Source organism: Lissotriton vulgaris, unplaced genomic scaffold (assembly GCF_964263255.1).
Source record: "Lissotriton vulgaris unplaced genomic scaffold, aLisVul1.2 SCAFFOLD_1247, whole genome shotgun sequence".
NCBI classification, from domain to species: Eukaryota; Metazoa; Chordata; class Amphibia; order Caudata; family Salamandridae; genus Lissotriton; species Lissotriton vulgaris.
The window spans coordinates 128,979-145,212 of record NW_028242146.1 but is presented as its reverse complement, the minus strand read 5'-3'; positions in this window follow the sequence as shown (position 1 = coordinate 145,212).

The following is a 16,234-nucleotide window of genomic DNA, read 5'->3' as shown; positions in this document are numbered from 1 at the left end:
CGGGGCACGCTTCCTTTGAAAAAGAAACTCCCCGCCTTTAGAGGCAGGACGTAATGCCACCCCCGCGCCAGACGTCGAATTACACTGGGCACAACCGTGACGTCAGGCTGTAAGAACCGCGCCACGGAAATACTGACAATGAAACATCGTTGCACATCAAAGAGTGACCCAGCAGCCTTAACTGCAAGACTCAAGCCTGCATGGAAACGGCGTGTCTGCCACCGGCGTCTCGCTGCCCTCTGCCCAAGTCACTCTGTAATATAGTTTAAGTAGCACTTCAGTGAGGCTGCTGAAACACTATTCATATGCGTGACAATGCATTTCAGTGCGGTGATGCGGATCACCACACTGAAATGCGTTAGTGTCACGTCTGATGCGTGATACTTGGCAGCACTGCTTAGAGGGGATTGGAATGTGCATTCGGTGGGCTTCATGAACCGTTAATTCCACCCATGTATCGATCATGTTTGAGAAATGTCCATATATGGTTGTAAATCATGCTTTTGAGCTGTAACCGCCCACTTAGGAGCCCCTTCTTTGTGTATAAAAGGGGACCACATGTTCGAGTTCTTTGTGCTACCTTGTACAATACTGTAGAGTGTTGTGTGGGCTGTAGTACCACCTTTAAAGGTTTATTAAACTATGTTTTTGTATTTCCAGTTTCAGTGCCAATTTCTTATGTAGTCTGAGGACTTTACGTACAGAAGGGCGAACCCTTTCGCATTCGCAGGCCTTGCTGAGGCCTGTATTCATCATAATGTCCCAATGACGTAAGCACTTCCTTGCAAAGGCCATAAGTAAAAGAATTCAAATCCAAAGGAACTAGAATGGAACACATCAGGAAACCTCCAGGAACGCAGAGGACTGGTAAAGCCCATCAGGATAGCTGAATCTTCAGGATTGGGTGTTTTGATTACCTGAAAAAGAAACATAGCCATAATACCCATGTCGGACTGAAAGTAAAAACAGTCACAAAGAGAATTGGGTGGGGAAAAACAAGAGTTTAAGCATAACATCAAACAATGCATTCAATATAAAACAGTTGTAAACAATAATACATTAGATATCGGAGGCTCAAATAATGCAAGTTTAAAGTTGCTCCACTACCACTGACGCAATATCCACAATAGGTTTGTGGTAAAAGGTCTTGAAAGTGGACTCAGATGACCAATCTGCCGCAGTCATGATGTCTTGTAACGTAGACCCAGTGAGAAGGGCCTTAGAAGCCATAGAACTTCTTACAGAATGTGCACCAAAAACAGAGGAATCAATGCCAGCCAAGTTCAAAAGCCAAGTAACCCACCTGGCTAGAGTAGCTGAAGAGACTGGGCGGAAAGGTCTCTGAAGAGAAATTAGAAGTTGACCTGCCACATCCTTTCGAAATTCTCTAGTACAGTCTTCATAGACCTTCAAACATTGCACAACACAAAGTTTGCTATGATGTGGAAAAGCAGGGTAAGAAACACATTTTGAATTTGTCTTTGTACGACGAGAAATGGTAAAAGAAACTCCAGAAGGAGTAAATACTCTACCTGCTAAGTCCAGTGCACGCACATCAGATACATGTCTACAAGATATAAGACAAAGTAACAGAGTCAATTTGTCCGATAATTGTTTGCGCGACAAACCATCATTAGCCAGCCAAGACTGCAAGAACCTGAGAACAATGGAAACATCCCAGAAGGTGTGATATTTGGGTTGAGGAGGATTTACCAACCTGATACCTCGAAGAATCTTACAAACCAAAGGGTGTTCACCTACTGGCTTACTGTCAATATGAGGATGACCCGCTGAAAGGGCGGATCGAAAATTATTGACTGTCCTGAAAGCCATACCAGACTTGGCTAATTCGGACAAAAAATTTACAATTACAGAGATACGGGATCCCAAAGGATCACTCTGTTGTTGACCACACCAACGCACCCATCGCCGCCAAGCGGACTCATAACGTTTGTGAGTGGAAGGTGCCCAAGATTGAGAGAGGAAAAAGAGAGCGTCTTGCGAAACTCCCGGCACTTGCCAACGTCGCTGGAAAGTCTCCACGCCATGAGAGACAATTGGCCCTGCATGATCAACGGATGAAGAAGACCGACAGGGTTGGTCAACAATTCTGGAAAGGACTTGATACGAACTGGAGGAGCACATGACAGCGTCATTGCTCCTGGGAACCACACTTGAGCTTTCCAGCAAGGTGATACAAGGATTATTTCTGCCCTCTGTCGACGAGTGTGGGCCAACAATCTCGGGATCATTACGAACGGTGGAAATGCATATAGAATGCCCGTCATCCATGATTGAAGGAAGGCGTCCGAACTGATCGCTAACGGATCCTGACTCCAACTGTAAAACAGGGGAAGTTGCCTGTTGAGTCAAGAGGCAAAGAGATCTAGAACACACGGGCCCCATTTGGAGTTCAACGCTTGGAACACACCGGGATGCAGTTTCCAATCGCTTGAGTCCCATAGGAATCTGGAATTCCAGTCTGCTACCACATTCAAGGAACCCGGAATGTACTCTGCCGTCACTGAGATGTGATGGTCTAGACAATAATGCCAAAAATCCTTGGCGATTTCCAGCAGAAGACGGGATCTGGTACCCCCCCAGACGATTGATGTAGCGTACCGCGGACACATTGTCCATGCGCAGAAGTATACAACAACTTGCCTTCTGAGGAGAAAGAGTCCGAATAGCAAAAGAGCCCGCTAACAGCTCCAGGCAGTTGATGTGAAGACGTAATTCCTCCTGGAACCAACGACCACCGGTCTCCACAGTCCCGCAACGAGCCTCCCAGCCCCAATGACTGGCGTCGGACTCGATGATGGCATCCGGGATTGCCGCAAAAATGGCCTTGCCATTCCAAGCATCCATGTGTTGAAACCACCAATTCATCTCCAGTCGCGCCTCCTGAGAGAGTGCAATCTGTTCTGCATAATGCAGACCCTTGCGAAGATGTAAGATCTTCAACATCTGTAAAACCCTGTAATAAAGGGGACCGGGAAATATCGCTTGAATGGACGCTGCCAACAACCCTACGAGGCGGGCTAAGGTCCTCAATGATATTGTCGGAGAGGCAAGCGCTCTCCTCAATTCCTTCTTGATAGCTGACCTCTTTTTGAGAGGCAAGAGAAGTTGAGACATCACCGAATCGACCTGAAAACCCAAGAATTCGATCACCTGAGATGGAATCAGGAGAGACTTGGGAACATTGAGGGGGAAACCCAACTCCTGAAGGAGGTTTATAGTCCAAGAAAGATGCAACTGAACTATCTCGACAGACTGACCCATTATCAGAATGTCGTCCAGATAAATAATGAGTCTCACACCTCTCTCCCTTAACCACTGAACCACCGGCCGCATGAGTTTCGTGAAACACCATGGAGCAGACGACAGACCGAAGGGCATTGCCGTAAACTCAAACCATTGATTGCGCCACTAAAACTGGAAAAAGCGACGATGAGGAGGAAAAATGGCAACCGTCAGGTAAGCATCCTTAAGGTCTAACCAAACCATCCAATCGTGGCTCAACAACATGTCTCGTAAGAGATGAATGCCCTCAATTTTGAAATGGCGATACACCACGCCCACGTTGAAGTCTTTCAGATTGAGAACAAGACGGAAACCCAGATCTTTCTTGGGCACAAGGAAAACTGTGCTTGCAAATCCGTGTGGATGCAGCGTTGTCTGCACAATAGCCCCTTTGAGCAACAAAGACTGAATCTCTTCGTCGATGAAACTCATCTCTACGGGGGAAAAACTTAGAGGTCTCGGAAACATCGCCTGAGTAGGAGTGGAATAAAACTCTATCTGAAAACTCTGAACAGTTTGAAGGATCCAAGTATCCGAAGACAGGGCCTCCCACCTGGGAAGGAGCTGAGACAGACGACCTCCCACCATGTGATCCCCGTAATGCAAAATGGGTACCTGAATATGAGGAATCTCCAGACTGTTATTGCTGACCTCGATAATTGCCTCGCTGACCACGGCCTCTGTCGCCTCTATTCTTGGAGGGGTAGAATTTGGACCTTTGGGCAGCTCCTCTGCCCCTCTGCTCAGAACCTCTAGAGGTCTGTTGTCCTCCACGGCCGGAACCGCGACCTCTAAAGCGGCCGGCCCTGTTAAAAACACCAGTATGGAATACTTTTTTTTTGTTTGTTTGTTTTTTGAAAACCTTTATTATATCTTTCAGCAAAAATTACAGAAGTAGCCCTACAACCACAGGGGCCGGTCACCACATGTAGGCGATACATGTCAGAAGTTCCAAAAACACAGCTCTTCAGCCGGCAACCCTGGGGTCCAGCAGCGGTAAAGGATATACGGTGCATTGAAAATAGTACAGATCGAAGGATATTCATAAGGTTTCATTTTACATTCAACCCCCCCCCCCAGAGACAAGATAAAGAAGAAGATACAGGATATCCGGAGCCACACATTCGAAGGTATAAGAAAGGCAGGTAGGTGTAAGAAGGTAGTCGCGGACCAAGTTAAAGAAACAGTAAAGACGCAAGCGCTAGCAAGCTCAATGAGGGTGAAGAACAAAACAACCGATCTCTCATCGTAGCCCCCCACCCCAGACCCCGCCCACTCGTATACTTCAGGATGAAACCGAAAGTACTGCTACCGGACACTGCAAGAAGAAAAAAGGGGGCCATAGAACAAAACAAAGGCAAAATACCAAAACCCCCACTCACCCCCCACCCTGCACCCCTGCAATGGCTACGGCCTACCCCATTAGCAGCGTGCCTGTCGCCCAGATGAATACCCTAAACAGAGAGAGAAAGAAAGAAAAAGGGGCCATAGAACAAAACAAAGGCAAAATAACAAACCCCCCTCCCAACCAGCACCCCTGCAATGGCTACGGCCTAACCCACTAGCAGCGTGCCTGTCGCCCAGAAACATCCCTAAAAGAGAGGAGAAGCGGAGGAGGAGAGATAAAAACACACTCCCGGACTCCCTTACCCCCCACCAGATGCGACCACCCCGAAACACGGTCAAAATAGAATGCTGCGAAATATACAATCAATCCGGGAAAGTATGATACACACCACCCGACTCCCGCACATTACAGGTCACAATCCCAGCAGCAAATTAAATTATTTTGCCGAACCCTAAAAAACACAAGTTAACCCTGGCCGGTACAATTTTTCACTAGAGCACTTATAACCCAGATCACAACAACAGTGAGAGAAGCAGAGCTTTCACAAAAGTTCAAGTCAGTACGAGCGAATCGAAGAAAGGATAAAAGTTCACGATATCCACAGAACAAGCGAGGAAAAGCGTGGAAGGATAATGAAACTCTCCGATAGTCACTGGTGACCTTGTTGAGGCACTCAAGGTTGTCCATAGCGACGTTTAGGGGATATGGCTCAAGCAGGGGAAGCTAACAATGTTCACAGGCGTGCGATCTGTCCTGTAGGGATCAGCAGCGCACACGGAATCCGGCTTCTGCACAGGGTCCTCAAAGTTGAGCATACAATGTTCCATGGGTAGTACAGCTGGCTGAGATGATGCCAAAAAGTCGCCGTCCTGTCTCCGGCAAAGATTGTCCACTGTTGCCGACAGTGCCTGGCAGTTGGCGATGATCTGTGAGTGGAGCGCTCCAATGGCCACCATTACGGCATACAGCAGTGGTGTGCCTTCTGTCCCCTCCATCTCCTCTCGCGAAGCGACAGAGCAGGATATGAACCCCGGAGGTCGACTACTCCGGGGTAGCAGGCACAACCGGAGCAGACAACAACAATGGGCGCCCTCACCTCACGATTTCTACACCTTCGCCGCTGGTCAGGGCTCCCGTCCGTCACCCCCGGGAGGCTTACGGTGTCTCCGGGCGAGAGTCACATTGCAGCATCTGCGGTGTAGGCAGGATACTAGTAAAGTGTGTCTCCGTTTGGGAGACCGGACGAAGCCCAAAGTCCACAGCCGATGTTGTTCAACTCCAGCCCCGATGGGTTGGAAATCGAGGCCCCGGCTTCCACGCTGAGTTAGGCCGAGAATGAAACACGGAGTATCTTCGTCACCCGATGAGTTAAAAAGTTCGGGATTGCACCTTCAGAGTCAGTCACTCCTCATGTATTCGGGAGTCCGGTGTGAAAACAGGATAACTTGCAGGATATACGAGCTGCTGGCGGAGGTCGGCGGAGCCGGGAGCTTATGCGGCCATCTTGCTTGCTAGCGTAGCTCCTCCCCTCCCTGGAATACTTTTTTAATGTTAGCTTGCTCTTTATCCAAAGCAGAGAAAGTCGCTACGTATTTCCCCATCTTTTTAACAAAGTCCTCTCCAAAAAGCATTCCATTGGCCAGGGAACCTGGCTCTGTGGTAGCCATCTCTGCTAATTGTGGATCTATCCGCATCAAAAATGAACGTCTCCTGTCGGTAGACAAAGCAACATTTGCATTCCCCAAAAAACACATGGCGCGTTGTGCCCATTCCATGATGTCCAAAGGGTCCAGAGGGGTACCTTTATCTTTAGCCACCACTGCGGCATCCAAAATCTTTGTCAAAGGGCCAGAAATATCCAAAAGATTATCCTGGCAACCTTTCCAGGCTCTATCTAAACCTTTTTTAGGGGTCCAAATTCACGCATAAACGTTGCCATATTTGGGTCCAAATCTGGCGTATCAGTGACCTTGCCAAGTAAAGAGGGTCGACGGCCTGACCTGGTTTTCAAAACCCTGCCGGATATTATTTTGGACATAATGCGCAACTTCCACACAAGGTTGCCATTCTGTGGACCGTGGATGCATCAAATTTTGTGGATTGAATAATAAATTCTTAGGTTGAATCTCAGCCTGAGCATCATAGAAGGTGTGTTTGGTCTTCTTGACCTTCTTTTTAGGTTTACCGGATTCATCCGAATCAGAAGAATTAGTAGAGGTAGTAGGCGTAGAATCCTGTTTTGCCTGTGTATCAGCCAAGGAACCATGGTCTAACAACACACTCTTAGCAACATTTAACAAGGCTTCAGCCGAAGCACGAGAAGAAGATGAAGAGGTGCCTTTAGATATAGACTTTCTTTTCTTTGAAGTCAGAGACTTCGCCAAAGGCTTCAGCGCCTTAAGAAGCGCCTTATTCATAGAACTCCGGTCGTGGGTATCCCGGGTTTCAATAAAATGCTCCTCCATTGTGTCAGTGTATGGTTCCACATACTCTTCATACTCATTGAATTCCATCCACTTATCTTACTCCTCAGCGTAGTACGCCATCACTATAAAAGGAGGGTTTGAAGGAGTTCAAATGGGGGGGGAGAACCCAAGGGCTAATAGACCACAGACAGTAAAAAGTAAAAAGACTAGGTCAAAAACAAACAATTTCGAAGTGGCAGGAGCAAGCCCTGAAACAATTCCCCTAATGCCAAGCACTATGTCTGGAAAAACGCTCCAGTCAGTGTTAAATTGGAGCCAGGGATTTATCAGGCAATGCGTGTGTTAATGTGTGAAGAGCCGGGCTAGAAATCCTGTCACCGGCTGTTCGCGCATGCGCAGACACGCGAAGGCGGGGCTAAAACGAAGCCTGCTCCCTAAACACACCGAAGTGCGCAACTCCGCTCCCTCGCCACAGCCCACAACCAAAAAGGAGCCGAAGGGGCACTGAAGCCTCAACCTCAAGTAAGGGACAAAAAATTTCAAAAGCGCAAGATAGCGCGACACGCTCCCCTGCAAATGCGCATTCTGCAAATAAAACACACTTTGAAACATGCGGTCCGTCAAAGACTTCCCCGCAAGCAAACAGAAACGCAAAGGTCGTGTTAGATATGAAAAACGCAGCGCGTCTAATATTTTACAGAAACAAACAATTAATACTAAATAAAGAATGAAAAAACACTTATCTCGCTGCTGCAGCAGCAAAGAAAGAGGAAGTGCTTACGGCACTGGGACATTATATATTGATTACTGTCATGCTATTGGTGCATACCTGGAGGGGGCTGTTCTTCCGGGTTATGCTTGTTTAAAGTTAACTCTTTTGCTGCTGTATTTGTCAGTAAAGTTAGAGAAGCATTATTTGAGCCTCCGTGGACTGACATAGAATCAGGTGAGTCCTCGATAGAAACTGGAAGGCTAAGCAACGTGTTGTTTTGGGTGTGGCATTTTATACTCATGCCACACCCAGGATGACTGTTACGTTGCTCACGCTACGTGATACGTGAGAAGCTTCCTGATTCCTGATCTCGGTAAGAACCGGGTCGTGTCTTTACCTTGTTAACACTGAAAGCAGCCTTTCAAAGTACTCAGCATGAATGTCTGAAAACAAGCCTTTAGATCCTGATGGAAATATGCTAATAATTGCACTATAAAACAAACACACATTGTCACCACAAGTTATGTAAGAGCAGAGAGGCGCACACAGTGAAGTCAATAGTGTAAGAGAGTCCAAAAAGAATTGTAGATCTTCGGTTCTTATTTGTAAAAGTATTCTTTATTTTCACGTACAGCGGCACAGCCAACGCGTTTCATTCCCATTCGTGCCTTGGGAATTTCATCAGGGCATGTATTGGACAATCTAGTCTGTGCGGTGTCTCTCGAGGTCGTACTTCTTCGAGAACAGTTTAAAGGACAGTCACGGTAGGTCACAATGTGTACCTGCAAAATGCTTTGTGTTAGGTTCCAAGTGGAATGAAGATCCAAGTCCCCCCGAAATGTCAGGTCACTGTCACTATGGCAAATCAATAAAGGTAGAAATTCCGGACCCCTCGGGGGAACTCCGGAGGGGAAGGGGAGTCTGAACGCTCGGAAAAGTGTCCGGCTTCAATGGGGTCTGCAGAAGCGCAGTGATGCAACGGTGCCTTAGGTATGGCCCCCGTTCTCCGCTGCTCCTCCTCCTGGAATATTGGATGCATACAATATTTCCGAGCGTTCAGACTCCCCTTCCCCTCCGGAGTTTGCTATGATGTGGAAAAGCAGGGTAAGAAACACATTTTGAATTTGTCTTTGTACGACGAGAAATGGTAAAAGAAACTCCAGAAGGAGTAAATACTCTACCTGCTAAGTCCAGTGCACGCACATCAGATACATGTCTACAAGATATAAGACAAAGTAACAGAGTCAATTTGTCCGATAATTGTTTGCGCGACAAACCATCATTAGCCAGCCAAGACTGCAAGAACCTGAGAACAATGGAAACATCCCAGAAGGTGTGATATTTGGGTTGAGGAGGATTTACCAACCTGATACCTCGAAGAATCTTACAAACCAAAGGGTGTTCACCTACTGGCTTACTGTCAATATGAGGATGACCCGCTGAAAGGGCGGATCGAAAATTATTGACTGTCCTGAAAGCCATACCAGACTTGGCTAATTCGGACAAAAAATTTACAATTACAGAGATACGGGATCCCAAAGGATCACTCTGTTGTTGACCACACCAACGCACCCATCGCCGCCAAGCGGACTCATAACGTTTGTGAGTGGAAGGTGCCCAAGATTGAGAGAGGAAAAAGAGAGCGTCTTGCGAAACTCCCGGCACTTGCCAACGTCGCTGGAAAGTCTCCACGCCATGAGAGACAATTGGCCCTGCATGATCAACGGATGAAGAAGACCGACAGGGTTGGTCAACAATTCTGGAAAGGACTTGATACGAACTGGAGGAGCACATGACAGCGTCATTGCTCCTGGGAACCACACTTGAGCTTTCCAGCAAGGTGATACAAGGATTATTTCTGCCCTCTGTCGACGAGTGTGGGCCAACAATCTCGGGATCATTACGAACGGTGGAAATGCATATAGAATGCCCGTCATCCATGATTGAAGGAAGGCGTCCGAACTGATCGCTAACGGATCCTGACTCCAACTGTAAAACAGGGGAAGTTGCCTGTTGAGTCAAGAGGCAAAGAGATCTAGAACACACGGGCCCCATTTGGAGTTCAACGCTTGGAACACACCGGGATGCAGTTTCCAATCGCTTGAGTCCCATAGGAATCTGGAATTCCAGTCTGCTACCACATTCAAGGAACCCGGAATGTACTCTGCCGTCACTGAGATGTGATGGTCTAGACAATAATGCCAAAAATCCTTGGCGATTTCCAGCAGAAGACGGGATCTGGTACCCCCCCAGACGATTGATGTAGCGTACCGCGGACACATTGTCCATGCGCAGAAGTATACAACAACTTGCCTTCTGAGGAGAAAGAGTCCGAATAGCAAAAGAGCCCGCTAACAGCTCCAGGCAGTTGATGTGAAGACGTAATTCCTCCTGGAACCAACGACCACCGGTCTCCACAGTCCCGCAACGAGCCTCCCAGCCCCAATGACTGGCGTCGGACTCGATGATGGCATCCGGGATTGCCGCAAAAATGGCCTTGCCATTCCAAGCATCCATGTGTTGAAACCACCAATTCATCTCCAGTCGCGCCTCCTGAGAGAGTGCAATCTGTTCTGCATAATGCAGACCCTTGCGAAGATGTAAGATCTTCAACATCTGTAAAACCCTGTAATAAAGGGGACCGGGAAATATCGCTTGAATGGACGCTGCCAACAACCCTACGAGGCGGGCTAAGGTCCTCAATGATATTGTCGGAGAGGCAAGCGCTCTCCTCAATTCCTTCTTGATAGCTGACCTCTTTTTGAGAGGCAAGAGAAGTTGAGACATCACCGAATCGACCTGAAAACCCAAGAATTCGATCACCTGAGATGGAATCAGGAGAGACTTGGGAACATTGAGGGGGAAACCCAACTCCTGAAGGAGGTTTATAGTCCAAGAAAGATGCAACTGAACTATCTCGACAGACTGACCCATTATCAGAATGTCGTCCAGATAAATAATGAGTCTCACACCTCTCTCCCTTAACCACTGAACCACCGGCCGCATGAGTTTCGTGAAACACCATGGAGCAGACGACAGACCGAAGGGCATTGCCGTAAACTCAAACCATTGATTGCGCCACTAAAACTGGAAAAAGCGACGATGAGGAGGAAAAATGGCAACCGTCAGGTAAGCATCCTTAAGGTCTAACCAAACCATCCAATCGTGGCTCAACAACATGTCTCGTAAGAGATGAATGCCCTCAATTTTGAAATGGCGATACACCACGCCCACGTTGAAGTCTTTCAGATTGAGAACAAGACGGAAACCCAGATCTTTCTTGGGCACAAGGAAAACTGTGCTTGCAAATCCGTGTGGATGCAGCGTTGTCTGCACAATAGCCCCTTTGAGCAACAAAGACTGAATCTCTTCGTCGATGAAACTCATCTCTACGGGGGAAAAACTTAGAGGTCTCGGAAACATCGCCTGAGTAGGAGTGGAATAAAACTCTATCTGAAAACTCTGAACAGTTTGAAGGATCCAAGTATCCGAAGACAGGGCCTCCCACCTGGGAAGGAGCTGAGACAGACGACCTCCCACCATGTGATCCCCGTAATGCAAAATGGGTACCTGAATATGAGGAATCTCCAGACTGTTATTGCTGACCTCGATAATTGCCTCGCTGACCACGGCCTCTGTCGCCTCTATTCTTGGAGGGGTAGAATTTGGACCTTTGGGCAGCTCCTCTGCCCCTCTGCTCAGAACCTCTAGAGGTCTGTTGTCCTCCACGGCCGGAACCGCGACCTCTAAAGCCGCCGGCCCTGTTAAAAACACCAGTATGGAATACTTTTTTTTTGTTTGTTTGTTTTTTGAAAACCTTTATTATATCTTTCAGCAAAAATTACAGAAGTAGCCCTACAACCACAGGGGCCGGTCACCACATGTAGGCGATACGTGTCAGAAGTTCCAAAAACACAGCTCTTCAGCCGGCAACCCTGGGGTCCAGCAGCGGTAAAGGATATACGGTGCATTGAAAATAGTACAGATCGAAGGATATTCATAAGGTTTCATTTTACATTCAACCCCCCCCCCCAGAGACAAGATAAAGAAGAAGATACAGGATATCCGGAGCCACACATTCGAAGGTATAAGAAAGGCAGGTAGGTGTAAGAAGGTAGTCGCGGACCAAGTTAAAGAAACAGTAAAGACGCAAGCGCTAGCAAGCTCAATGAGGGTGAAGAACAAAACAACCGATCTCTCATCGTAGCCCCCCACCCCAGACCCCGCCCACTCGTATACTTCAGGATGAAACCGAAAGTACTGCTACCGGACACTGCAAGAAGAAAAAAGGGGGCCATAGAACAAAACAAAGGCAAAATACCAAAACCCCCACTCACCCCCCACCCTGCACCCCTGCAATGGCTACGGCCTACCCCATTAGCAGCGTGCCTGTCGCCCAGATGAATACCCTAAACAGAGAGAGAAAGAAAGAAAAAGGGGCCATAGAACAAAACAAAGGCAAAATAACAAACCCCCCTCCCAACCAGCACCCCTGCAATGGCTACGGCCTAACCCACTAGCAGCGTGCCTGTCGCCCAGAAACATCCCTAAAAGAGAGGAGAAGCGGAGGAGGAGAGATAAAAACACACTCCCGGACTCCCTTACCCCCCACCAGATGCGACCACCCCGAAACACGGTCAAAATAGAATGCTGCGAAATATACAATCAATCCGGGAAAGTATGATACACACCACCCGACTCCCGCACATTACAGGTCACAATCCCAGCAGCAAATTAAATTATTTTGCCGAACCCTAAAAAACACAAGTTAACCCTGGCCGGTACAATTTTTCACTAGAGCACTTATAACCCAGATCACAACAACAGTGAGAGAAGCAGAGCTTTCACAAAAGTTCAAGTCAGTACGAGCGAATCGAAGAAAGGATAAAAGTTCACGATATCCACAGAACAAGCGAGGAAAAGCGTGGAAGGATAATGAAACTCTCCGATAGTCACTGGTGACCTTGTTGAGGCACTCAAGGTTGTCCATAGCGACGTTTAGGGGATATGGCTCAAGCAGGGGAAGCTAACAATGTTCACAGGCGTGCGATCTGTCCTGTAGGGATCAGCAGCGCACACGGAATCCGGCTTCTGCACAGGGTCCTCAAAGTTGAGCATACAATGTTCCATGGGTAGTACAGCTGGCTGAGATGATGCCAAAAAGTCGCCGTCCTGTCTCCGGCAAAGATTGTCCACTGTTGCCGACAGTGCCTGGCAGTTGGCGATGATCTGTGAGTGGAGCGCTCCAATGGCCACCATTACGGCATACAGCAGTGGTGTGCCTTCTGTCCCCTCCATCTCCTCTCGCGAAGCGACAGAGCAGGATATGAACCCCGGAGGTCGACTACTCCGGGGTAGCAGGCACAACCGGAGCAGACAACAACAATGGGCGCCCTCACCTCACGATTTCTACACCTTCGCCGCTGGTCAGGGCTCCCGTCCGTCACCCCCGGGAGGCTTACGGTGTCTCCGGGCGAGAGTCACATTGCAGCATCTGCGGTGTAGGCAGGATACTAGTAAAGTGTGTCTCCGTTTGGGAGACCGGACGAAGCCCAAAGTCCACAGCCGATGTTGTTCAACTCCAGCCCCGATGGGTTGGAAATCGAGGCCCCGGCTTCCACGCTGAGTTAGGCCGAGAATGAAACACGGAGTATCTTCGTCACCCGATGAGTTAAAAAGTTCGGGATTGCACCTTCAGAGTCAGTCACTCCTCATGTATTCGGGAGTCCGGTGTGAAAACAGGATAACTTGCAGGATATACGAGCTGCTGGCGGAGGTCGGCGGAGCCGGGAGCTTATGCGGCCATCTTGCTTGCTAGCGTAGCTCCTCCCCTCCCTGGAATACTTTTTTAATGTTAGCTTGCTCTTTATCCAAAGCAGAGAAAGTCGCTACGTATTTCCCCATCTTTTTAACAAAGTCCTCTCCAAAAAGCATTCCATTGGCCAGGGAACCTGGCTCTGTGGTAGCCATCTCTGCTAATTGTGGATCTATCCGCATCAAAAATGAACGTCTCCTGTCGGTAGACAAAGCAACATTTGCATTCCCCAAAAAACACATGGCGCGTTGTGCCCATTCCATGATGTCCAAAGGGTCCAGAGGGGTACCTTTATCTTTAGCCACCACTGCGGCATCCAAAATCTTTGTCAAAGGGCCAGAAATATCCAAAAGATTATCCTGGCAACCTTTCCAGGCTCTATCTAAACCTTTTTTAGGGGTCCAAATTCACGCATAAACGTTGCCATATTTGGGTCCAAATCTGGCGTATCAGTGACCTTGCCAAGTAAAGAGGGTCGACGGCCTGACCTGGTTTTCAAAACCCTGCCGGATATTATTTTGGACATAATGCGCAACTTCCACACAAGGTTGCCATTCTGTGGACCGTGGATGCATCAAATTTTGTGGATTGAATAATAAATTCTTAGGTTGAATCTCAGCCTGAGCATCATAGAAGGTGTGTTTGGTCTTCTTGACCTTCTTTTTAGGTTTACCGGATTCATCCGAATCAGAAGAATTAGTAGAGGTAGTAGGCGTAGAATCCTGTTTTGCCTGTGTATCAGCCAAGGAACCATGGTCTAACAACACACTCTTAGCAACATTTAACAAGGCTTCAGCCGAAGCACGAGAAGAAGATGAAGAGGTGCCTTTAGATATAGACTTTCTTTTCTTTGAAGTCAGAGACTTCGCCAAAGGCTTCAGCGCCTTAAGAAGCGCCTTATTCATAGAACTCCGGTCGTGGGTATCCCGGGTTTCAATAAAATGCTCCTCCATTGTGTCAGTGTATGGTTCCACATACTCTTCATACTCATTGAATTCCATCCACTTATCTTACTCCTCAGCGTAGTACGCCATCACTATAAAAGGAGGGTTTGAAGGAGTTCAAATGGGGGGGGAGAACCCAAGGGCTAATAGACCACAGACAGTAAAAAGTAAAAAGACTAGGTCAAAAACAAACAATTTCGAAGTGGCAGGAGCAAGCCCTGAAACAATTCCCCTAATGCCAAGCACTATGTCTGGAAAAACGCTCCAGTCAGTGTTAAATTGGAGCCAGGGATTTATCAGGCAATGCGTGTGTTAATGTGTGAAGAGCCGGGCTAGAAATCCTGTCACCGGCTGTTCGCGCATGCGCAGACACGCGAAGGCGGGGCTAAAACGAAGCCTGCTCCCTAAACACACCGAAGTGCGCAACTCCGCTCCCTCGCCACAGCCCACAACCAAAAAGGAGCCGAAGGGGCACTGAAGCCTCAACCTCAAGTAAGGGACAAAAAATTTCAAAAGCGCAAGATAGCGCGACACGCTCCCCTGCAAATGCGCATTCTGCAAATAAAACACACTTTGAAACATGCGGTCCGTCAAAGACTTCCCCGCAAGCAAACAGAAACGCAAAGGTCGTGTTAGATATGAAAAACGCAGCGCGTCTAATATTTTACAGAAACAAACAATTAATACTAAATAAAGAATGAAAAAACACTTATCTCGCTGCTGCAGCAGCAAAGAAAGAGGAAGTGCTTACGGCACTGGGACATTATATATTGATTACTGTCATGCTATTGGTGCATACCTGGAGGGGGCTGTTCTTCCGGGTTATGCTTGTTTAAAGTTAACTCTTTTGCTGCTGTATTTGTCAGTAAAGTTAGAGAAGCATTATTTGAGCCTCCGTGGACTGACATAGAATCAGGTGAGTCCTCGATAGAAACTGGAAGGCTAAGCAACGTGTTGTTTTGGGTGTGGCATTTTATACTCATGCCACACCCAGGATGACTGTTACGTTGCTCACGCTACGTGATACGTGAGAAGCTTCCTGATTCCTGATCTCGGTAAGAACCGGGTCGTGTCTTTACCTTGTTAACACTGAAAGCAGCCTTTCAAAGTACTCAGCATGAATGTCTGAAAACAAGCCTTTAGATCCTGATGGAAATATGCTAATAATTGCACTATAAAACAAACACACATTGTCACCACAAGTTATGTAAGAGCAGAGAGGCGCACACAGTGAAGTCAATAGTGTAAGAGAGTCCAAAAAGAATTGTAGATCTTCGGTTCTTATTTGTAAAAGTATTCTTTATTTTCACGTACAGCGGCACAGCCAACGCGTTTCATTCCCATTCGTGCCTTGGGAATTTCATCAGGGCATGTATTGGACAATCTAGTCTGTGCGGTGTCTCTCGAGGTCGTACTTCTTCGAGAACAGTTTAAAGGACAGTCACGGTAGGTCACAATGTGTACCTGCAAAATGCTTTGTGTTAGGTTCCAAGTGGAATGAAGATCCAAGTCCCCCCGAAATGTCAGGTCACTGTCACTATGGCAAATCAATAAAGGTAGAAATTCCGGACCCCTCGGGGGAACTCCGGAGGGGAAGGGGAGTCTGAACGCTCGGAAAAGTGTCCGGCTTCAATGGGGTCTGCAGAAGCGCAGTGATGCAACGGTGCCTTAGGTATGGCCCCC